This window comes from Oncorhynchus kisutch, unplaced genomic scaffold (genome assembly GCF_002021735.2).
Source record: "Oncorhynchus kisutch isolate 150728-3 unplaced genomic scaffold, Okis_V2 Okis06b-Okis10b_hom, whole genome shotgun sequence".
Classification (NCBI taxonomy): domain Eukaryota; kingdom Metazoa; phylum Chordata; class Actinopteri; order Salmoniformes; family Salmonidae; genus Oncorhynchus; species Oncorhynchus kisutch.
In genome coordinates, this window is record NW_022261983.1 from 6,150,328 (window position 1) to 6,176,145 (window position 25,818).

The 25,818-nt window shown below is 45.8% G+C and overlaps 2 protein-coding genes across 3 annotated transcripts in view; one reads left to right on the forward strand and one right to left on the reverse strand.

The window, feature by feature from the left end:
• Positions 1-25,818, reverse strand: part of coro7 (coronin 7) — a 244,011-nt gene that overhangs the window by 81,597 nt on the left and 136,596 nt on the right. The window lies entirely within an intron of this gene.
• The window catches only part of vasnb (vasorin b), a 46,263-nt gene that overhangs the window by 11,630 nt on the left and 8,815 nt on the right, over positions 1-25,818 (forward strand). The window contains exons 2-3 of one of the 2 annotated variants that reach the window (XM_031813926.1): positions 3,605-3,672; positions 19,032-19,153. The gene's annotated coding sequence lies outside the window, so the exon portion shown is untranslated. The remainder of the gene's footprint in view (positions 1-3,604; positions 3,673-19,031; positions 19,154-25,818) is intronic. The other variant, XM_031813925.1, reaches the window with a different exon arrangement.

Sequence of the window (25,818 nt, forward strand, 5' to 3'; positions counted from 1 at the left end):
ATACTTTTCTATTGGTTCCATTCCAACAGGCAAATCAAAACACAGATACAGTATTTTAAATGAACCCAGGTCTGATGGAGAACAACACAAAACACAGGGTTTGTGATGAACTCATGAAGTGGACATAGAGTTTGTCTCTAAGCAATTACGTTAGAAGTCAACATGAAAAGACAGACACACACAAACAGGCTGCCCTTCCATCAGCGCTGTCGCCTGAGGAGCGTTATGATGAAAATGTGTTATTGGAGCTGTTGTGTCCTTTTGATGCTGACAGCAATGTTGTTGTCAACAGTCAGTCTCTGGCGTCACACACACACAGCCCGATACGATCAGCTGAGACGGTATAGTGTGTGTGTTACTTACGAGTGGCTGACAAGAGCACAAAGAAACACAGGTACACTCATTAATTGCACAAACAGGTTTATAACGCCGTTCTGTCAGTGTCACTTTACTGGTTTGGCTTTGGAAGAGCATCAAACATCTGTATGAATTACAGTTACACTGTGTACTTTGAGAGGCTCACAGTAATATGTGTCAGGCAGGGGGTCAAATCTACTGTTCAAAGTCACACATCAGCAGTCACTGCACAGCCATCTAAATACATAGGTTATAACCTGGTTCACACAGAACCCTGTAAAGAACACACACACATTGAACCACAGACAGAGACAGCAGCTCTGTTAACACACACATATGTGGCACTTCCTTAACCTTGGTCTTCTGATGCTACAGGTGCAGTATGTGGTTAGAGCCTAAGTACTGTAGCTGTGTTAAACTACTGTCCTACCATGATACCCTGCCTTCACTCACTAAGTACTGTAGCTGGGTTAAACTACTGTCCTACCATGATACCCTGCCTTCACTCACTAAGAACTGTAGCTGTGTTAAACTACTGTCCTACCATGATACCCTGCCTTCACTCACTAAGTACTGTAGCTGTGTTAAACTACTGTCCTACCATGATACCCTGCCTTCACTCACTAAGAACTGTAGCTGTCTTAAACTACTGTCCTACCATGATACCCTGCCTTCACTCACTAAGTACTGTAGCTGCGTTAAACTACTGTCCTACCATGGTACCCTGCCTTCACTCACTAAGAACTGTAGCTGTGTTAAACTACTGTCCTACCATGATACCCTGCCTTCACTCACTAAGTACTGTAGCTGTGTTAAACTACTGTCCTACCATGATACCCTGCCTTCACTCACTAAGAACTGTAGCTGTCTTAAACTACTGTCCTACCATGATACCCTGCCTTCACTCACTAAGTACTGTAGCTGCGTTAAACTACTGTCCTACCATGATACCCTGCCTTCACTCACTAAGTACTGTAGCTGTGTTAAACTACTGTCCTACCATGATACCCTGCCTTCACTCACTAAGAACTGTAGCTGTCTTAAACTACTGTCCTACCATGATACCATGCCTTCACTCACTAAGTACTGTAGCTGCGTTAAACTACTGTCCTACCATGATACCCTGCCTTCACTCACTAAGTACTGTAGCTGTGTTAAACTACTGTCCTACCATGATACCCTGCCTTCACTCACTAAGTACTGTAGCTGTGTTAAACTACTGTCCTACTATGATACAATACTTAGTGAGTGAAGGCAGGGTATCATGGTAGGACAGTAGTTTAACACAGCTACAGTACTTAGTGAGTGAAGGCAGGGTATCTGTGTTAAACTACTGTCCTACCATGATACCCTGCCTTCACTCACTAAGTACTGTAGCTGTGTTAAACTACTGTCCTACCATGATACCCTGCCTTCACTCACTAAGTACTGTAGCTGTGTTAAACTACTGTCCTACTATGATACAATACTTAGTGAGTGAAGGCAGGGATCATGGTAGGACAGTAGTTTAACACAGCTACAGTACTTAGTGAGTGAAGGCAGGGTATCTGTGTTAAACTACTGTCCTACCATGATACCCTGCCTTCACTCACTAAGTACTGTAGCTGTGTTAAACTACTGTCCTACCATGATACCCTGCCTTCACTCACTAAGTACTGTAGCTGTGTTAAACTACTGTCCTACTATGATACAATACTTAGTGAGTGAAGGCAGGGTATCATGGTAGGACAGTAGTTTAACACAGCTACAGTACTTAGTGAGTGAAGGCAGGGTATCTGTGTTAAACTACTGTCCTACTATGATACCCTGCCTTCACTCACTAAGTACTGTAGCTGTGTTAAACTACTGTCCTACCATGATACCCTGCCAGTCATAAACACACCAACATACTGGTAGAAAACATCCACTGTAATGCTGGTTTATGCCCACGTCACTTCTTCCACACACGGCCTGATACGATGGCCAGCAGTTCAGGGAGCTGACAGACAGAAGACAGCCTGCCTTCTTGCTCTCCTTTTCCTTCCTCCCTCACTCACTTCCTGTCATTCTATCGTTGTCTGGTTCGGTCGTTCATCCTCTCGCTCCCCGTGCCAGAACGCCTCATACGCCACACGGCCTGCTGTCCCTCAGCACGCTCCCTACCTTGCTCCTAGCACCCCTCCCATACGGCGCTGGAATGCATCACGTTAAAACAACACCACTTCCTGTTCAGCTTGTGGAGTGGTGTGGAGAGCAGGACTGGAGCTGGGAGGGAAGGAGATGGGGGTTGTTGTGGGGTGATGTGGAGAGCAGGACTGGAGCTGGGAGGGAAGGAGATGGGGGTTGTTGTGGGGTGATGTGGAGAGCAGGACTGGAGCTGGGAGGGAAGGAGATGGGGGTTGTTGTGGGGTGGTGTGGAGAGCAGGACTGGAGCTGGGAGGGAAGGAGATGGGGGTTGTTGTGGGGTGATGTGGAGAGCAGGACTGGAGCTGGGAGGGAAGGAGATGGGGGTTGTTGTGGGGTGGTGTGGAGAGCAGGACTGGAGCTAGGATGGAAGGAGATGGGGGTTGTTGTGGGGTGGTGTGGAGAGCAGGACTGGAGCTGAGAGGGAAGGAGATGGGGGTTGTTGTGGGGTGGTGTGGAGAGCAGGACTGGAGCTGAGAGGGAAGGAGATGGGGGTTGTTGTGGGGTGATGTGGAGAGCAGGACTGGAGCTGGGAGGGAATGAGATGGGGGTTGTTGTGGGGTGATGTGGAGAGCAGGACTGGAGCTGGGAGGGAAGGAGATGGGGTTGTTGTGGGGTGGTGTGGAGAGCAGGACTTGAGCTGGGAGGGAAGGAGATGGGGGTTGTTGTTGGGTGATGTGGAGAGCAGGACTGGAGCTGGGAGGGAAGGAGATGGGGGTTGTTGTCGGGTGATGTGGAGAGCAGGACTGGAGCTGGGAGGGAAGGAGATGGGGGTTGTTGTGGGGTGATGTGGAGAGCAGGACTGGAGCTGGGAGGGAAGGAGATGGGGGTTGTTGTGGGGTGATGTGGAGAGCAGGACTGGAGCTGGGAGGGAAGGAGATGGGGGTTGTTGTGGGGTGGTGTGGAGAAAAAAGGTCTGGTCAACCATAACTAAAACAATCCCCAAAAGAGGTGAGTTAAACTACTGTACCTACCTTAACTACAAGAGCTAGTCTGTGGGTTCTGACCACACCTCAACGGTCAAGATGATTGGTCAGTCACAAATACAGTGTGTGTGTTAATGTATTTGTTCTGTTGTCTACAGATAGAGGGGACACCACCACCGCCCCAGTCAAAGTGAATTGAAACAGGAGGCGAAATCTTGTTGAGTGGGTAAGTTAAGGGTTAATTGTTTGACCGTCCATTTCACTCCTCTTCAATGTTTATATGACAGAGTAGTTAAGTTGCTATACTACCAGAAATACGACTACTAACACTTCCATATGAAACAAGATGATACAAGTTTGTCAACAGACAGTTCACTCCAGAAGTATCATAGGGTAACATTTTTGGCACATTTCTGAATGAGGAAACATCCTGTGAATGATTGCATTCAAAGTTTCCAGAAAGCACACTTGGCTGTTGATAGTGTTAACCTCAACACATTCCTTCCTCATGAGTCCTCTTCACACTTGAGTCCCTCAATGAGAAGTTGTCTATCTACCTACAACAAGGACTGAGAGCACACAATGCCATTTATTGAGCAGAGAGAGCTGTTGAGGAAGTATGGAGGGTGTGTGTGTGGGGGGGGGCGCATGGCTGCCTGGTTTGGAAGTTATAAAGTCTGGGGCAGTGGCAGAAAGGCAACAGGATGGTGAGTGTGTGTGTGTGTGTGTGTGTGTGTGTGTGTGTGTGTGTGTGTGTGTGTGTGTGTGTGTGTGTGTGTGTGTGTCTATAAAAGTGCAGGCAGGGGAAGCTTATTCAATCACTGGTGATAATTGCCCCTCTCCACCCCGTGGGCCGGTCCATTATAGATGGAGGGGGAGTGTGTCTGATCCAGCTGGGATGGTCTATTATGTGAGGCAGGGGGAGTGTGTCTGGGTCAAGCTGTGGTCTGGTCCAGCAATCAGGCCCTGGGGCAATGGGGGCTGTTGTTAAGGTCTGACAGAGACTGTGCAGGCCTGGAAAGTGTGCTTTTCTCCCCCCTCCTCTCCTTTCTGACCCAGAACACAGCCCACTGCTCAAGGCCTGTGGGGTCTGGAATCATTAGTACACTCACTAATTTCCTTACAACCACCTCTTAGAGCGAGACAGAGAGCAAGGCAGAGATGGAGAGTGAGACAGAGAGCGAGACAGAGAGCTAGACAGAGAGGGAGAGCGAGACAGAAAGCGAGACAGAGAGCGAGAGCGAGACAGAGAGTGAGACAGAGACAGAGAGCGAGACAGGGAGAGAGAGCGAGACAGGGAGCGAGACAGAGAGCGAGACAGGGAGCGAGACAGAGAGCGAGACAGAGAGCGAGACAGAGAAAGAGATCGAGACAGAGAAAGAGACAGAGACAAAGACAAAGAGCGAGAGAGACAGAAAGAGAGACAGAGAGTGAGACGAGACAGAGACAGAGAGCGAGATAGAGACAGAGAGCGAGACAGAGAACGAGACAGACTTAGAACGAGAAAGAGAGCTCGACAAAGAGCGATAGCGAGACAGTGAAAGAGACAGAGAAAGAGATCGAGACAGAGACAGAGAGCGAGACACAGAGCGAGAGAGAGACAGAGAGCGAGACAGAGAGCGAGGCAGAGATGGAGAGCGAGACAGAGAGCGAGACAGAGAGCGAGACAGAGAGCGAGACAGAGACAGAGAGCGAGACAGGGAGAGAGAGCGAGACAGGGAGCGAGACACAGAGCGAGACAGGGAGCCACCTCCTCCCCACTCCTCAAACCTCAGAGAGAGACAGAGAGAGACAGAGTGAAAGAGAGCGATACAGAGTGAGGCATGCAGTAAGTGATTGCACACGGACACACACACACACACAGACACACACATTAGCCCCACTCTGGAGAGCAGACTTGTGGACAGACAAACACACACATGTACTGCAGGCAGACAGGCAGGCAGGTAAGCAGACAGACAGACAGGCAGTGAGGCAGGATGTCACTGTGTGCTGTAATTTGAGGCAGTGCGTTGGAGCTTGATGTTAAACGACAGGATTAAGGTAGAAGCAGCCAGAAGACTATGTGTTGACACAAACCATCTCTCGCTAGATAGGGAATTATTTACAACCCAGCAGCGTTCCAACCAGACACACATTCCTGAACTAGAAGAAGTGTGTATGTGTGTGTCTCTGAAAAGGTCTCTGAAGTGTCCACATAGGGGGCCATGACAGGGCTGAGATCATAGAGACTAGGGAGGGTCTGTCTGCTCCATCACTGAGGACATGTATCTGCTCCTGGACGGGTCTGACAGAGGCCCCTCTATAGGCTGTACAACAGAGTGACAACCTACACAAACACGGTGTCTGGAAGACTACGTCCAGAAACACCTGGACACTGTGTGAAGGGACAGGTAGTTCTCCTCTCTGGGGGTTTTACAATAGGAAGCAGGAGTGATGTACCATGGTGTCTCTCTCTCTACTGAGCATTAACAACAAGACTGTGGGACTAACCCATAGAACACATGTGGATTCCATCTGTGGGCAAACACACACACAGAGATCTCCCAAAACCTCACCAAGGGCCCCGTCTCTCACCTCTCCAGATGGGGGGCACGAGGAGGCTCGGGGGGAATAGCTCTCAAATTGAATTCAGTGGTGGGTTGTTTAAAGTGTAGCGCCATGTGCAACACATGACCAGGCAGTGGTGTGTGTTAGCGCTCCAGCCTCCGCAGGCAGATCTCTCTCTCTCTCTCTCTCATATGGTTGTTTTCTTGAGGAATCTCTCCCATATCTAACCCAGAGAGCACAGCACACCTGTTGCACGTTAATTGCAGTGTTCCAGGGTCACAGTGATATAACCTTGTTGAAAGATCTCTCAGCTACAGAGTAGAGGCAGCACCGGCAGAAGCAGGCAGCAGTGAGCTCAGGAGGCAGGCGAGGCCACCCCGGGACAAGCCAAGCTGACAGGGGGACGTTAGAGGCGGTTGGTTGAGCTAGGAGGCCCTGGCAAGTGACCAACACAGCGATATGTCTTCTCACAATGCATTCTTTTGTGACAGTTTAAATCAGCCAAAGAGATCTTCTTGCCATAATTTATCTGTGTGTGTGTGTGTGTGTGTGTGTGTGTGTGTGTGTGTGTGTGTGTGTGTGTGTGTGTGTGTGTGTGTGTGTATGTGTTTTATGGGATAAAGCCCCAAGGCTAGAATGGCTTAAAATCACAGACAGTCATTTCTACAGTACAGTAAACTACAGACCTGTAAAACAGGTAGATAGGTCTGTAAACACAGGATTATTGTCAAAGAATGAGGAAAGAAAGTGTAAATGTGTAGATGTGAAAACCCTACACTGTCCTCTACTGACACAATGACACAGACACACTACTGTCTACAACCCAAATCCCTCTCTCAGCCTCCAGATCAGACTACATACACCATGTGACGTCATGACTACTCAGATCCTAGAGAGACGTGGAGAGAGAGGTGAATAGATTCAGATGACTGATGTAGTCAATGTCACCACCTGGACCTACATAACTCACATCAACGTTTTTTAGTCACATACACATGTGCCTCTACTCCACAGATTGATAAGACACAGTGACAATTAAGTTAGCAACAACAACTAATTCCATTTGCAATAGCCACACCAAAAGTTGTGGTTACCCTAGCACTAACACACTTGATTCAACGGTGGTAAGGCTTTCATTACTAGCACTAACACACTTGATTCAACGAATCATATCATCAAGGCTTTCATTACGAGCACTAACACACTTGATTCAACGAATCATATCATCAAGGCTTTCATTATGAGCACTAACACACTTGATTCAACGAATCATCTCATCAAGGCTTTCATTATGACACACTTGATTCAACGAATCATCTCATCAAGGCTTTCATTACTAGCACTAACACTAACACTAGCACTAGCACTAACACACTTGATTCAACGAATCATCTCATCAAGGCTTTCATTACGAGCACTAACACACTTGATTCAACGAATCATCTCATCAAGGCTTTCATTACTAGCACTAACACACTTGATTCAACGAATCATATCATCAAGGCTTTCATTACGAGCACTAACACACTTGATTCAACGAATCATATCATCAAGGCTTTCATTACGAGCACTAACACACTTGATTCAACAAATTATCTCATCATCAAGGCTTTCATTACGAGCACTAACACACTTGATTCAACGAATCATATCATCAAGGCTTTCATTACGAGCACTAACACACTTGATTCAACGAATCATCTCATCAAGGCTTTCATTACGAGCACTAACACACTTGATTCAACAAATCATCTCTTCATCAAGGCTTTCATTACTAGCACTAACACACTTGATTCAACAAATCATCTCTTCATCAAGGCTTTCATTACGAGCACTAACACACTTGATTCAACAAATCATCTCTTCATCAAGGCTTTCATTACGAGCACTAACACACTTGATTCAACAAATCATCTCTTCATCAAGGCTTTCATTACGAGCACTAACACACTTGATTCAACGAATCATATCATCAAGGCTTTCATTACGAGCACTAACACACTTGATTCAACAAATCATCTCTTCATCAAGGCTTTCATTACTAGCACTAACACACTTGATTCAACGAATCATCTCATCAAGGCTTACATTACGAGCACTAACACACTTGAGTCAACGAATCATCTCATCAAGGCTTTCATTACGAGCACTAACACACTTGATTCAACGAATCATCAAGGCTTTCATTACGAACACTAACACACTTGATTCAACGAATCATCTCATCATCAAGGCTTTCATTACTAGCACTAACACACTTGATTCAACGAATCATCAAGGCTTTCATTACTTGAATCAGGTGTGTTAGTGCTAGGGCCCCCCTATGGGTCCCCAGGACCAGGACTGGAAAACACAGACCTAGAGAAACTCTACAGATTGATCTAAATTGGAAACAGTGACGACAAGTTTAATAAATGATCTTGTAAATCGCCAGGCCGACGGCCAGGTGACTAGACAAAGTACTGCTACTGTCATCCTCACAGTGACACTGTCACCATTGTGTCCCTAGTGTCACACATTGTCCCATCTCTGGCATCTGTGGCATTATTTACCGTCATAGACCTCCTACAGGACAACAGTGACCTTTCTGTTAAAACACCTTCAAGACAAGAACCAGAACAGCAGCAGCATCTCCAGCTGATTGACACAAATCCCTTCAGTGTTCTATGAAGAGGTGTACTGTGACGTTTATCCTTCAAGTCCATTTAACGTCATTGTCCCCTGGAGGAAAATACATACTGGCTTTCTGTCCCTCCCTCGCTCGTACCTGCTACGACACGGCTCATTGGTAGAGAGAGACATTTACGTACGTGCGTGCGTGCGTGTGTGAGAGAGAGAGAGAGTTGGTTCCCTTCCTGCGTGGATGTTTGCCCTGTCTATACCTCTACAACCACCCTGACAGCCACTAGACAGAGGGAGGAGAGGTTACTGGTGTCCTGAACAACACCTTCAGAAGAAACAGAGATGGGGAGAGAAAACAGGGCAATGGGGGGATGAACAGGTGAGAACACAGATGTGCTATGAGGCTGAGGATGCTTCATACATGTGTGTCTCAGTGTATGTTGATGGGGTGTGTGAGACTGTGCACTTCAGACAGCCTGTCCAGGTTACACAGGACATGATGCCATGTCCACTGACTTTCACATTAGTCAAGTATCACATCAGCTGGAACGTAGAGAGTCCATCATCAGATCATTATCAACTCACTGGAAATCTGATTTCTCCACAGCCTCTATATCTGTTAACATTTGAGGTCAATTTACAGACCTATTTGACATTTTTGGTGACGTGGTGGTGAAAGAATGCTACTGCTTGTTACCTGCTGCTCCTAGATTAACTGCAGGTTCATTATGAGACGTGTGTGTGTGTGTGTGTGTGTCTGTGTGTGTGTGCGTGCGCTACGGCGGCGGCGGAGGCTGCGGTGACAGAAATGTGGTTGGCACACTGCAGGGTAAATCCTCTCTGGAGACATGGGGTGACAGAGGTATTTGGTAGGAGGTTATATGATAGGGCGGGGGACAGTGGAGCGTGTAGCCAGAGGGAAGGACAACCAGACAGAGGGACACGGTGACAGAACCACTCAGAGAGTGTGTGTTTGTTTATCCGTCTGTCAGTCTGTCCGCCCACGGACTGCATGTGTCACAAAACCTTAGCTTTTGTTGACTTGACCTTTGTTTCCGACAGTAGACGTTCAGGGTCCAGAGGGAGAAAGGTCAAACTGAATGTGACCATACATATTCAGTCATAGGTACCTTCAATCTACATTTGACTGTTGAACAGAGGGACACGGGTAGGACTGAATGTAAACATACATGTACATCTTCAGTATCTGAATATACTGATTCTTAAACAATAAACACGGCTCTATTTGACCAGGAGAGAAATCTTGAGGTTCAGACCTCTTTTTCTAGAAACACCGGGCAACAGGGTCCCAAAAAATAAATACTATTCTCTACTAAGAGAGAGAAAGCAGAATTGGGAGTCAGGTAAATCCCTGATCAAAACTATGTTGATCTCCTGGATAGCCTTTGAAGTTGAAAATAAGTTGAACTTAAGTCAAGATAAATAGTTAATCATAGCAGTAATATAAGGGGGTGATGATGAATCAGTGTTTCATTCAAAGACATGTAACAATAAACTAGAGGTAAATACAGGATGATGAAAACAAGGTATGGAGAGAGAGAGAGAGAGAGGGAGAGGAGAGAGAGAGAGAAGAGAGAGAGAGAGAGGAGAGAGAGAGAGAGAGAGAGAGAGAGAGAGGAGAGAGAGAGAGAGAGAGAGAGAGAGAGAGAGAGAGAGAGAGAGAGAGAGAGAGAGAGAGAGAGAGAGAGAGAGAGAGAGAGAGAGAGAGAGAGAGAGAGAGAGAGAGAGAGAGAGAGAGAGAGAGAGAGAGAGAGAGAGAGAGAGAGAGAGAGAGAGAGAGAGAGAGAGAGAGAGAGAGAGAGAGAGAGAGAGAGATTGGAGTGTGTACATCACACCTGCCGTGTGTCTCAGCACACGGCCAAGGAACAGGTTGAGCTGCCTCTAATCCCTGACACACACACACACACACACGTCTCCGATACTCAAACACACACATCACGAAGACAAGTACACACCATCCTCTGACACTCACACCCAGCAAACACACACACGCACAAACCGCATACTCACTGACACCAGAAGAATGTACACCTGCTGGTTTGCATTATTGAAAACCGACAACGGACAAGTGCTTTCCCTGTACCCGTACACTTACAGCCTCTTCATTACAGAGCTATTAGTTCTATTATATGATCAAATCAAAGTGTGTTGGTCACGTACACACTTTCGCAGATGTTATAGCGGTGTTCAGTAAAATGCTTATGTTACTAGTTCCTAACAATGTAGTAAAATGTAGTAAAAGTCAACAAGTACACAAATGATGCCCCCAAACACATTTGACAAATCTTGAAACGTTAGAACGAATCTAATGAACCCAAATAGCACTGTAACAGTAATCCACATCTACACCGGATGAATTTACACCAGATATACTCAGAATGATATGTACAGCAGTAAATACATTAGAGTGAGATATATCAATAACCCAGTATATTAAAAAATACACTGTGTGTATAAACAGTGTAACAAAAAATACAATGTAGAAATATTAGAATGAGCTATGCGAAGAATACAGTATTTAAATACACAGTACAAAACCCCATGAAAAAATGGATAGAATTGTAGAAATGTTGCGAAATATAAATACATATGTTCAGTATGTGAATGGTGTATATAGACAGTATGTGAATGGTGTGTATAGACAGTATAGACAGTATGTGAATGGTGTGTATAGACAGTATAGACAGTATGTGAATGGTGTATATAGACAGTATGTGAATGGTGTGTATAGACAGTATAGACAGTATGTGAATGGTGTGTATAGACAGTATGTGAATGGTGTGTATAAACAGTATGGACAGTATGTGAATGGTGTGTATAGACAGTATGTGAATGGTGTGTATAGACAGTATAGACAGTATGTGAATGGTGTGTATAGACAGTATGTGAATGGTGTGTATAAACAGTATGTGAATGGTGTGTATAGACAGTATGGACAGTATGTGAATGGTGTGTATAGACAGTATGTGAATGGTGTGTATAGACAGTATAGACAGTATGTGAATGGTGTGTATAGACAGTATAGACAGTATGTGAATGGTGTGTATAGACAGTATGGACAGTATGTGAATGGTGTGTATAGACAGTATAGACAGTAATGTGAATGGTGTGTATAGACAGTATAGACAGTATGTGAATGGTGTGTATAGACAGTATAGACAGTATGTGAATGGTGTGTATAGACAGTATAGACAGTATGTGAATGGTGTGTATAGACAGTATGGACAGTATGTGAATGTGTGTATAGACAGTATAGACAGTATGTGAATGGTGTGTATAGACAGTATGTGAATGGTGTGTATAGACAGTATAGACAGTATGTGAATGGTGTGTATAGACAGTATAGACAGTATGTGAATGGTGTGTATAGACAGTATAGACAGTATGTGAATGGTGTGTATAGACAGTATAGACAGTATGTGAATGGTGTGTATAGACAGTATGGACAGTATGTGAATGGTGTGTATAGACAGTATAGACAGTATGTGAATGGTGTGTATAGACAGTATGTGAATGGTGTGTATAGACAGTATAGACAGTATGTGAATGGTGTGTATAGACAGTATGGACAGTATGTGAATGGTGTGTATAGACAGTATGGACAGTATGTGAATGGTGTGTATAGACAGTATGGACAGTATGTGAATGGTGTGTATAGACAGTATGTGAATGGTGTGTATAGACAGTATGTGAATGGTGTGTATAGACAGTATGTGAATGGTGTGTATAGACAGTATGTGAATGGTGTGTATAGACAGTATGGACAGTATGTGAATGGTGTGTATAGACCGTATGTGAATGGTGTGTATAGACAGTATGGACAGTATGTGAATGGTGTGTATAGACAGTATGTGAATGGTGTGTATAGACAGTATGGACAGTATGTGAATGGTGTGTATAGACAGTATGTGAATGGTGTGTATAGACAGTATGGACAGTATGTGAATGGTGTGTATAGACAGTATAGACAGTATGTGAATGGTGTGTATAGACAGTATGTGAATGGTGTGTATAGACAGTATGTGAATGGTGTGTATAGACAGTATGTTCAGTATGTGAATGGTGTGTATAGACAGTATAGACAGTATGTGCATGGTTTGTATAGACAGTATGTGGATGGTGTGTATGGACAGTATGTGAATGGTGTGTATAGACAGTATGTGAATGGTGTGTATAGACAGTATAGACAGTATGTTCAGTATGTGGATGGTGTGTATAGACAGTATGGACAGTATGTGAATGGTGTGTATAGACAGTATAGACAGTATGTGAATGGTGTGTATAGACAGTATGGACAGTATGTGAATGGTGTGTATAGACAGTATGGACAGTATGTGAATGGTGTGTATAGACAGTATGGACAGTATGTGAATGGTGTGTATAGACAGTATGGACAGTATGTTCAGTATGTGAATGGTGTGTAGAGAAAGTATGGACAGTATGTGAATGGTGTGTATAGACAGTATGTGAATGGTGTATATAGACAGTATGGACAGTATGTGAATGGTGTGTATAGACAGTATGGACAGTATGTGAATGGTGTGTATAGATAGTATGGACAGTATGTGAATGGTGTGTATAGACAGTATGGACAGTATGTGAATGGTGTGTATAGACAGTATGTGAATGGTGTGTATAGACAGTATGGACAGTATGTGAATGGTGTGTATAGATAGTATGGACAGTATGTGAATGGTGTGTATAGACAGTATGACTACGAACTACTGTTTGTCTGTTGTTTCCCCTCAGTCCTTCCCATTTACAGCAGTACTAGCTGCTAACCCCAGCCTCCTGCTAACCCCAGCCTCCTGCTAACCCCAGCCTCCTGCTAACCCCAGCCTCCTGCTAACCCCAGCCTCCTGCATCCCAGCCTCCTGCATCCCAGCCTCCTGCATCCCAGCCTCCTGCATCCCAGCCTCCTGCATCCCAGCCTCCTGCATCCCAGCCTCCTGCATCCCAGCCTCCTGCATCCCAGCCTCCTGCATCCCAGCCCAGGTCAGACTGCACAGCCGTATAGTAGTGGCCCTTGTGGACAAATATCTCCTTCATGACATGAAGACTATAGAGTTCAGGGTTCAGCTGAACACTGTGGCACCTTCCTGCTCCCCAACAAGCCATCAAATCCTGACTCCTCAACCCCCTACCACCTCAAAGGAAGAGTCATCAGTGAGAGAGAGCGAGAAGGAAAGAAAAAGGAAGAGAGAGAGAGAAAAAGGGAGAGAGGGGGAGAGAAAGAGTTCTCCCACAGAGAGGCGTCTACATCGGTTTGCCTTTTTACGCCACATTGGCATGTGACAGATGGTGCTCAGGTCAAGCAGAGTGGTCTCCAAGGCTTGGGGTCAGCGTGTATGGGTCAGATAGTAAAGAGGCCAGGGGGCTAGTAGTGGTTTAAAGCTGACTGACCTGGGAACAGGAGCAAACCAGCCTTCTAGGACCAGAGCCAGTCTCTGAAGAATAGTCACAATCTAAATCAGATCCAGAGTCAGAAAACCAAGTGTATCAGTTGTAATTTGAGCACAGAGAGGCTAGTGTTTTACTTTATAGTAGCTGTCCCTAACTGACCTCAGACCTGCGTGTTAGCATTCTAATCTAATTGTGTTCATTATCTAGTAATTCTATTTCTATGTCCCTGACTGACATGCAGTGTATGACTGGGGCAGGACAGTGTTGTACATTTGAGTCATTGAGCAGACACTCTTATCCAGAGCCACTTACAGTAGTGAGTGGATACATTTGATCTCATACTGGTCCCCCGTGGGAATCAAACCCACAACCCTGGCGTGGCAAGCACCATGCTCTACCAACTATAGTCCCAGTTTAAATCTGATCTAGAATCAGATCAGGAAACCAGTTTTTTCCCACTAGACAGAGACAGGTGTTAGGGTATGGGATCAAACGTTAGTTCAAAACCCATCACAAAGGAAAGGAGGATACAGACCTATCCATTGTTCTGGTCTCTGCACACTTTGTATGAATGAGATATTTCTGTATGGTAAAGATCAGACGCCTAATGGGCTAGTCTCTCACCACGTGTCTGTATAAAGAGCTGTGATTGGATAATCAGCCAATTGACCACAGGGATGGTAGGTGTGTAACAGAGGGCTGCTTTGTGTCTATGTGAGTGGGTTGTGACCTCACTGATTTTATTAGTCAGAAAGTTCAAGGGTCACAGGGCTGGGTCACCTCATCATTGCTGACTGAGGGAGGCAACGGCAGCCATGTGTCAATACCTATACGATCTGCAAAGAGCAAGACAGAGAGTTAGTGTGTGTGTGAATCTCATCCAAGGGGATCTTGTCGGGCATCTAGAATCCCTTCCTCTGCAGTATGTTTAGAGAAAGAAAGGAGAGGATTTAAACTGAACCTCAGACCTTAAAGCTCAGAGGCGGTATATCTGCTAACACAGACTATTGTCTGGCCTGGCCATCGTCTGCCTCTCTTCTCCTCTCCCGGCCTCGCTCCCTGGGAATGTAGCAGCCGAGGCAGCTCTGAAGCGCGGAAGGATTTAACCTGGGTTGAGTTGCACATACACACTTTGGAGGTGTTGGGTTTGGAAATGCCCTGGAGGAGTGCAGAAAGTGCACCTGTTGTGGCGGTGGGGCCGGTAGGTGGGCAGGAGGCTCAGGGGTGTTTGTGTGTGTTTCTGTCTCTGCATGTGTGCGTGCGATGGGTGTGTGCCTGTGTCAAACAAGCCCTGTTATGTGTCCTGTCTTGGTGGAGGGTTACACAAAGGACACAGTCGCTTTAGCAGCAGTGGAAACAGCCAATCTGACTCTGACCCCTGACCTCTAGGAATAGTAATATGGCTCATTGCTCTCAAGTCTTTGTTTTCCTGGCAGGTGATGGTTATCTAATGAGATGTATTAGTTAGGCCAGGGCTTCCCAAACCTCTCCTCAAGCACCCCTAGCCATTCCATCTATGTCATGTGTTTCAGTATAAGTACATCTGATTGGTCAACCAATCACCAAGCACTTCATTAGTTGATTCAGGTGTGCTAGTCCTCGAATACATCCAATCAGTGGAAATGTCGAGGGTTTAGGAAACACTTCATTAGGAAGAAGAGATGAGTGGCTACTAGGGAGTTACTAGGGAGAGAGAGTATGCTGAGTGCCTAGCTACTAGAGTCCTTTTATGCTGGGACCTTGTCTTTTAATGGAACAATGCTAGTAGTCTAGAGCATTAATAACAGTCTGATCTCCATTACTACAGAGCCAGAGATCAGTCATCCAGGGTATAACACTGTTACCCCTGTTAGATTCACTACAGCAGTGCAGCATCCCACTAGCATTGGGCTCAAGCAGTTTCTATGGATTTACTGCAGTGTACAGCACTAGGGACGTGTATACATAACAATCATAAATGATCACCTCAGCAGCCATGGGAACACTGGTGTGGAGGTCTATCTGCCCCCTGTGACCCCCTCCTCTTACCCACATCCCCCTAGCTGCTGTGCTGTGAGATGAAACAGGAGCACCCCCACGCACCACCCATCCTAACTCCACTGTCAGTGCCCCCCTCCCCCTGACCACAGCTGGACCCCGTTACCCACAATGCACCGAGTAAGGGTCATCCCTCAACATGACAGCGCCATCCCATAAACCAGGGCCCCCCTAGACAGGTCAGAGAGCAGCAGATGATGAATGGGTAAAAGGAGGAAAGGGGATTATTGAGAGAAAATGGAGGGAGTAAAGTAGAACAGAAGAACAGAGAGGAGAGTTCTGGGGGAGTTTCTGAATTCTGACGGGTCAATCCACGAAGACACTGAAAACACTTATTTTTGATTCCCCCGGATAGTTTGGTAAACTGAAACTCCACCTTTAAGTGTGGTGAACAGCCAATGAAAACATGTAGCTAGGTTAGTGAAGTATACACTCAATGAAAACATGTAGCTAGGTTAGTGAAGTATACAGTCAATGAAAACATGTAGCTAGGTTAGTGAAGTATACACTCAATGAAAACATGTAGCTAGGTTAGTGAAGTATACAGTCAATGAAAACATGTAGCTAGGTTAGTGAAGTATACAGTCAATGAAAACATGTAGCTAGGTTAGTGAAGTATACAGTCAATGAAAACATGTAGCTAGGTTAGTGAAGTATATAGTCAATGAAAACATGTAGCTAGGTTAGTGAAGTATACAGTCAATGAAAACATGTAGCTAGGTTAGTGAAGTATACAGTCAATGAAAACATGTAGCTAGGTTAGTGAAGTAGACAGTCAATGAAAACATGTAGCTAGGTTAGTGAAGTATACAGTCAATGAAAACATGTAGCTAGGTTAGTGAAGTAGACATTCAATGAAAACATGTAGCTAGGTTAGTGAAGTATACAGTCAATGAAAACATGTAGCTAGGTTAGTGAAGTATACAGTCAATGAAAACATGTAGCTAGGTTAGTGAAGTATACAGTCAATGAAAACATGTAGCTAGGTTAGTGAAGTATACACTCAATGAAAACATGTAGCTAGGTTAGTGAAGTATACAGTCAATGAAAACATGTAGCTAGGTTAGTGAAGTATACACTCAATGAAAACATGTAGCTAGGTTAGTGAAGTATACAGTCAATGAAAACACGTAGCTAGGTTAGTGAAGTATACAGTCAATGAAAACATGTAGCTAGGTTAGTGAAGTATACAGTCAATGAAAACATGTAGCTAGGTTAGTGAAGTATACAGTCAATGAAAACATGTAGCTAGGTTAGTGAAGTATACAGTCAATGAAAACATGTAGCTAGGTTAGTGAAGTATACAGTCAATGAAAACATGTAGCTAGGTTAGTGAAGTATACAGTCAATGAAAACATGGAGCTAGGTTAGTGAAGTATACAGTCAATGAAAACATGTAGCTAGGTTAGTGAAGTATACAGTCAATGAAAACATGTAGCTAGGTTAGTGAAGTATACAGTCAATGAAAACATGTAGCTAGGTTAGTGAAGTATACAGTCAATGAAAACATGTAGCTAGGTTAGTGAAGTATACAGTCAATGAAAACATGTAGCTAGGTTAGTGAAGTATACAGTCAATGAAAACATGTAGCTAGGTTAGTGAAGTAGACAGTCAATGAAAACATGTAGCTAGGTTAGTGAAGTAGACAGTCAATGAAAACATGTAGCTAGGTTAGTGCAGTATACAGTCAATGAAAACATGTAGCTAGGTTAGTGAAGTATATAGTCAATGAAAACATGTTGCTAGGTTAGTGAAGTATACAGTCAATGAAAACATGTAGCTAGGTTAGTGAAGTATACAGTCAATGAAAACATGTAGCTAGGTTAGTGAAGTATACAGTCAATGAAAACATGTAGCTAGGTTAGTGAAGTAGACAGTCAATGAAAACATGGAGCTAGGTTAGTGAAGTAGACAGTCAATGAAAACATGTAGCTAGGTTAGTGCCGTATACAGTCAATGAAAACATGTAGCTAGGTTAGTGAAGTATACAGTCAATGAAAACATGTAGCTAGGTTAGTGAAGTATATAGTCAATGGAAACATGTTGCTAGGTTAGTGAAGTATACAGTCAATGAAAACATGTAGCTAGGTTAGTGAAGTATACAGTATAATAATGTCAGCTTTGCTAACCACAGTGTTGTGCAACGTGTGTAATGCAATGCAGAGTATTTTTTACTTGTGTAAGAAATGTGCTGAAGTATTTGTGATGTTGTGCACCTTTGGCCAGACATGTTTAACTTGCCGTTGAATCTATAAGGGTTGAGGAGGGAGGGAGGGAGAGAGGGGAGGGAGGGAGAGAGGGGAGGGAGGGAGGGAGGGAGGGAGGGAGGGAGGGAGGGAGGGAGGGAGGGAGGGAGGGAGGGAGGGAGGGAGGGAGGGAGGGAGGGAGGGAGGGAGGGAGGGAGGGAGGGAGGGAGGGAGGGAGGAAAGTGTTGATGGAGAGGAGGAGGTGGAGACTAATATGAAAGAGACGGGGGAGGAAGAGAAAGAAATTGAAGAACTTGTTTTCCCTCTTCTGCAATACGATCAAGGCTTTCGGTAACCATGCCAAGTACACTTGCAGCTTGTTATCCAGTGAATGATAATAACAAATGTAAATTATAAACTGCTTTTCTCTCCCAAGGTGCAATGCAACCTAGTAGTAAGCAGAGATGGATCTTGACATCGGAGAAAGCACAGTTGGCGAAGAATCTTCAGTCTGACACAAATAACATTCTGTCCTTTCTGACTTTACTAGAACCAGCCTTACAGAGAATTCAGTCAAAGATGAATCTGGCAATATAGAGAGAAGAAAAGGAAGGAGGGGTAATGATTTTACGACATCTGTCAGGGACAATGAACCTCTGGCAGCCACAGTATCTTTGTAGTGGTGTGAAGGGGGGGGTTATGGGGCAATACAGTGAAACGAACTTTGCAAGCTGCTGCACACAACTCTCTCTCTGGTATATTTCAGGCCCACCACAAGAAAAGGCCCTGCTCAGGCCACATCCCAACATGCTATCCCAGCTCTCACTACCAGCCTGATGGATGTCAGGAGTTCTTATTCCTTAAAACGGGAGCTTAAATGAATATCAGGTCTGCTTTGCCTTCACATCCAGCCTTTCTCACTAGGCTCTGATGTTTAATCTTCCTCTCCCTCCATCTCCCTCTCTTTCTCTCATTGACCCCCGTTGTCTGAGATTGATGGTTTTGACCGAGTTTGCCCCCTGCTAGGACAGCGTGAGGGCCGTACCATTAGAGAACCGCAGCCAGGGGAATGAGGGAAAGATGACACAGTGTTAAGATCGTAGAAGTGACGGGGGATCAAATTACCGCTCTGTGGGGGGATCAAATGGAGATAGATGTGATTTAGTAGATGTCTGCAGTGAGCACACACACACACACACACACACACACACACACACACACACACACACACACACACACACACGGCCCTGTCCTTTCGCTGGAGATAAGGGCTCTTGACATTGGGCCCTGGGCCTGGGAGGCCCTGTGAAGCTGTAATTGCTGAGGCTTCACGACTCTCTCTCATGCAGGCTAGACCTTTAAACCCATCTCAGCCCTCCACCTGACTGACGAGTGACAGGACCGACCCTTCTTTCTGTTTCTCCTAGCTTGTTGGACCTTTTCCATCCCTCTCTCCTTTTGGTTCCCCCTGTTTTCCTCTATGTCTTGAGAAGAAAGCGAGGGATCGAGAGCGAGAGAGCAGGGAGAGAGAGAAAGGCCTTTCATTTCTCCGCTCCTCTTCATTTACATTTTCAGCCACATGTTCTTCTTGCACAGTGTTACACAAAGATGTTGCCTTGCATCCTCTCCTCTACCACAGCCTAGCTAGGCTAGCTCCTGGCCTGAAGCACCAGCAGTGCCACACATTCATCATCTTTTCATAATAGATACGGTCAAATTCAAACCAAGAGCGCACAGAGGTTCTAACTCTAGTTGTGTAATGAGAGTAGGAACAAAGAAAGCCCTACTCCCATAGAGATACATGTTGTTATATACTGTAAGTCCTCTCTAGTGTTCTGTGTCATTCTGTGCTGACTCCATCCACACATACAGTCAGTCCCTAGTCTGTTGAGATTTTCCCCGTTTTTCTTGGGAAATATATAGCTTTCCTAAAGGGGAAACGTCCTCTTAATCTAACGTTGCAAGGGCCGAGTGTGTGTTTGTAGATGAGACTCGGAGGAAGCTCCCTTTCAAACTCAGCTGCTGCACATCTCAGGAATGTTTCAAGTTTAAACAGAGAGGAGGCAAAGAGCGGTGGAGACAGCAGAGAGGAAATGACAAGCCTGAGGAGGAGAGAAGCTGACGCTCAACGGCTGCATTCCTCCCAGGATGACAGCAGACCTGGGTTCAACCACTGGCCCAAATCTTACAAATACTTTGAGCGTTTGCCTTGGAGTGCCAGGTGGGCGTGGTTTTCACTTTTAGGACTTTTCTGTAGTATTTGAAATTATTTGAAATAGCATTTGAACCCAGGTGTGGAACAGACATGACTGTGTGTCAGGTGGTTGAGGCTCTATTCTCTACATTTCTATCTGCTCTGAACGTGTCACCTTTTATGTTTATTTCACCTTTATTTAACCAGGTTTAACCAGGTAGGCTAGTTGAGAACAAGTTCTCATTTACAACTGCGACCTGGCCAAGATAAAGCAAAGCAGTGTGACACAGACAACACAGTTACACAATAAATAGGCCATAGTGGGAAAATAATTACATTATAGCAATTCAACATTGGCGTGATAGATGTGCAGAAGATGAGTGTGCAAGTAGAGATACTGAGGTGCAAAGGAGCAAAATAAATAAAATAAATAACAGTATGGGGGATGAGGTAGTTGGATGGGCTATTTACAGATGGGCTATGTACAGTCGAGTGATCTGTGAACTGCTCTGACAGCTGGTGCTTAAAGTTAGTGAGGGAGGTAGAGTCTCCAGCTTCAGTGAGTTTTGCAGTCCGTTCCAGTCATTGGCAGCAGAGAACTGGAAGGAAAGGCGGCCAAAGGAGGAATTGGCTTTGGGGGTGACCAGTGAAATATACCTGCTGGAGCGCGTGCTACCGGTGGGTGCTACTATGGTGACCAGTGAGCTGAGATAAGGCGGGGCTTTAGGACGGTCAGTTTTACAAGGGTATGTTTGGCAGCATGAGTGAAGGATGCTTTGTTGTGAAATCGGAAGCCTGCCCCAGCCTCATGGCTCCCTCTCTGCCTGCCCCAGCCTCATGGCTCCCTCTCTGCCTACCTCAGCCTCATGGCTCCCTCTCTGCCTGCCTCAGCCTCATGGTTCCCTCTCTGCCTGTCCCAGCCTCCATGGTTTCCTCTCTGCCTGTCCCAGCCTCCATGGTTTCCTCTCTGCCTGTCCCAGCCTCCATGGTTCACTCTCTGCCTGTCCCAGCCTCCATGGTTCCCTCTCTGCCTGTCCCAGCCTCCATGGTTCACTCTCTGCCTGTCCCAGCCTCCATGGTTCCCTCTCTGCCTGTCCCAGCCTCCATGGTTCCCTCTCTGCCTGTCCCAGCCTCCATGGTTCCCTCTCTGCCTGCCTCAGCCTCATGGCTCCCTCTCTGCCTGCCTCAGCCTCATGGCTCCCTCTCTGCCTGCCTCAGCCTCATGGCTCCCTCTCTGCCTGCCTCAGCCTCATGGCTCCCTCTCTGCCTGCCTCAGCCTCATGGCTCCCTCTCTGCCTGCCCCAGCCTCATGGCTCCCTCTCTGCCTGCCCCAGCCTCATGGCTCCCTCTGGGCTATCAGATTCTCTGGACCCTGGTCAGAATGAGGCACAGTAAAATAAACATAGACCCCAGAGAGCAAGAATCACAACATTGGGTTTCTTCGGAAAATATTCCAAACTTCATCTACATAGCTGCCCTCCTTACGTCTCTCTCGCATCCTTTCATGTCGGCCTCCCCTCTCTCTCCTCCTCTCCCGACACTCATACCTCCATCTATACAGCATGGCTCCCTTGATCTTGTGTATTCTGGCCCTGCTCCCCTACACCCGTCCCCCGTCTCTTGCCTGTATCCTCCAGCACCTGATTGAGAGAGGTGTGATTGGCTGATGTTTGTCTTGTACTGCTTCAGACACATACCACACAAATGCATACTGCTGTATGTGTCTATGTTGTGACAGACCTGGGTTCAAATAGGATTTGTTTTCTTTTAAATACTTTGGGTATTTGATTGAGTCTGCCTGGAGTGCCAGATGATCGGGGATTGCACTTTAGGGACTATTGGTTCCATTGCGCCAGGCAAGCTTGCAAAATGTCTGTTTTACCATCCTTCAACTGTTGCTGGAGTTTCCCTTTCCCCAGCCTTCATCCCCCGTTATCCTTTCCCCTTTTCTCTACACACAGCACATCCATCCAGCCACACAGCACATCCATCCAGCCACACAGCACATCCATCCAGCCACACAGCACATCCATCCAGCCACACAGCAGATCCATCCAGCCACACAGCACATCCATCCAGCCACACAGCAGATCCATCCAGCCACACAGCACATCCATCCAGCCACACAGCACATCCATCCAGCCACACAGCACATCCATCCAGCCACACAGCACATCCATCCAGCCACACAGCACATCCATCCAGCCACACAGCACATCCATCCAGCCACACAGCACATCCATCCAGCCACACAGCACATCCATCCAGCCACACAGCAGATCCATCCAGCCACACAGCAGATCCACCCAGCACATCCATCCAGCCACACAGCATATCCATCCAGCCACACAGCACATCCATCCAGCACATCCATCCAGCCACACAGCACATCCATCCAGCCACACAGCAGATCCATCCAGCCACACAGCACATCCATCCAGCCACACAGCAGATCCATCCAGCCACACAGCACATCCATCCAGCCACACAGCACATCCATCCAGCCACACAGCACATCCATCCAGCCACACAGCAGATCCATCCAGCCACACAGCACATCCATCCAGCCACACAGCACATCCATTCAGCCACACAGCAGATCCATCCAGCCACACAGCACATCCATCCAGCCACACAGCAGATCCATCCAGCCACACACTCTTCTCTGTCTTTCCATCTACCTCTTCATCATTTCCCAACCCTGTAATACTACCAGCCTTCCTGCTTGTTATTATAGGCTGTATATCAGAAGAGCCCGGGTTCATGTCTCTCTGTTGACTTTATGGCTGAACCGAAGGAAAAACTCAAGCCACATTTTAGAAACTTCCGCAAAGGCACACATAAGCCGAATGAAGTCATAGTTAAGAACCTGCTAGTAGAAAACTCTATTTCATTTAGAATAACTTTCTTCTCCAGTGAGGGAAGTTCTGTACACCTGTAATGTAGAAGAGCAGTTCAGACGGACCACCAGCTACATGAGCACGGGCAGAAATCCACTACAACCCACTGAATTCCATTATCAGTCCATTTCAATGTGTTCCCCCAGGCGTTGTGTTTAAACCCATGGGATAACTGCGACCTCTCACCCCTACTACCCATTACACTGTGGTCAAATGGCAGACTGTACCTCCATCAGATGCTATCTTCAATGTCTGAACGAGATTTTCCAGAAACACTTACTAGGCCTATACCTAATGCTGATTAAGTCCAACACAGTACTTTTTGCATTGTTGGCAAAAAGAAAAGCTAAGTTAGTAGTTTTTGCACTGTTGGCAGAAGTTAAGAGGTATTTCTCACGGAGTTAGCAGGTGTTGGCTGTTGATAGCTGTTAGTGAGTTAGCTGCTGGCTACTTTGTTAACCTGACCCAATGGCACAATACTAAAGCTACTTTATTGGTGTTTGGCTGTATAACAATACATCTCTGCCCAGCCTTGGCTTTAACATGTAATGACTTGGAACATAACAATAGGAATGTGTAGCTCAGGGAGCAGCCAAGATATTACCACTATACCTCTCTTCTTTAACGTAATCCGGCTTCAAGGAACTACAGGGGGAAAAAAACATTTTCATATCAAGGATTATGATTTCCAGGAGGAGTGGAAAGAGAAAAGAGAGGTATGCTGAAAGAGGAGGAAGATACATACCACAGTGGTGGCGTGATGTGAAGGGATGATACTGGGCTAGAAACTAACTTTCATGGCCTTTGTCCCCCCCCACACCTTCCTCTTCCCCCTGCCTCCCAGCCCTTACATCTCCTCTCCAACTCTTGACATTCGAGGCCGTGTTTTTCAGTAAAGAAAATGTACAAGTGAAATAAAGAGCAGCAAAAGAGAGCAGGGAAACTCCAGAGGGGGGAAACAGATGGCAGATATGCAGTGGAAATGGAACTCGCTGGCTCCGTTTCAACCGTAATATCTACTTGGCACAAGCCCTGTGCATTTCTGCTACTTTTATACGGCCGCAACTAAAACCGGCTTTTGGAGGAAAAGATGGCATGGCTGCCAGTGAATTAATGAAACGCCAGCCGCAAGAATGCAAAAACCCTGCTCTGTTTCCTTCTGCAAAGTTCATCATATGTCATGGCCATCATCAGCGGGGGCTCAGTGATTATAACAGTTGTATTACAAACAGGCTCATACAGCTTGTTTTACCTGCTGAGAATAGGAGCTACAACGAGACAGAACAGAGTGAGGGATAAAGGTGATGATGGTTCATTCATCGTTAGAGAGACAAGGAAGCTGAGCTAACTTTTCAGACAGATAAACTTGGATAAAGGATTCCCAGACTCTGGGAACAACGTGGCAACGGCACACAACAAAACAACCAGATTATTCTTCAATGTGACGCAGAAGCAACTAGACCAAGTTGAATCGATTCAATCAGTACTGAACTAGAACAGCGTGATTAGCTGTAAGACTATGACTTGTTGTGGGCAGGCGGCTACAGTCTGACCTAGTGCAGGATGTGATCATGTGTCTCTCTGCAGGCAAAAGACTCATTTATCAAAGAGTAAGATAGAGGAACCTTGAGAATGACGGGCAATGTTTGGAAAAAGTGGAAGTGGAAGGGTGCAAGTTACCGTAACCATGGTGGCACTATCTCTGTAGCTCAGGGATGTGTTTTCAGATGGGAGAGTGTGATCTCTGCCTCACAATGTTGCTACAAGGTTGCAGCAAAGTTGTGCATTGGCTAAACGGGTGGGTCAGTGCTACAAGTGAGTAACGACAGACAGCGAGGCGAAAAGGAAAATTAATATGGGAACGTTTCAGTCATTGTCGAGGACGTTTTTAGTGTTGTACTCTTTCAACCCCTCAAGCACCTCAGAACAGATTTCTCTGGGAGTATTATGGGTACATTTGTCAGGACAAACCCTACAATACAAGAAGAATCCAGGTCGTACCCCAAACAGCAACCAGTACCATTAAAACAGAGCTTAAGAAACTCCCTTAAGTGAACAAATTCAACCTGAAGGTGTCTACAATTTCCACTCACACAGCGAGCAGCCCCCCCCCCCTCCACAATCAACTTAAATCATGACATTTTTTCTAAATGTTGAAACCTGCTTTCCAAATAAAAGCAGAATTAAAGAGAAAGTAAAACCACTGCAGGTGGAGAAAAGGAATAGTTGAATATAAATCAGATGATTGTGTCTGCGTGGCTCATGTTTAAAGGGAGAGAAAATAATGGCCACCGTCGCAGTCTCCCTACAGTGTCCAATAAAACTAAGCTTGGCGTATTTCACCCCGACATGAACTGCGGATATTAAACCCCCCACACTGTCCTTATAAGCCCAGAGAGCGAGAGAGAGAAAGGTAGGGAGGGAGAGAAAGAGAGAAGTAGGGAGAGAGAGAGAGAGAA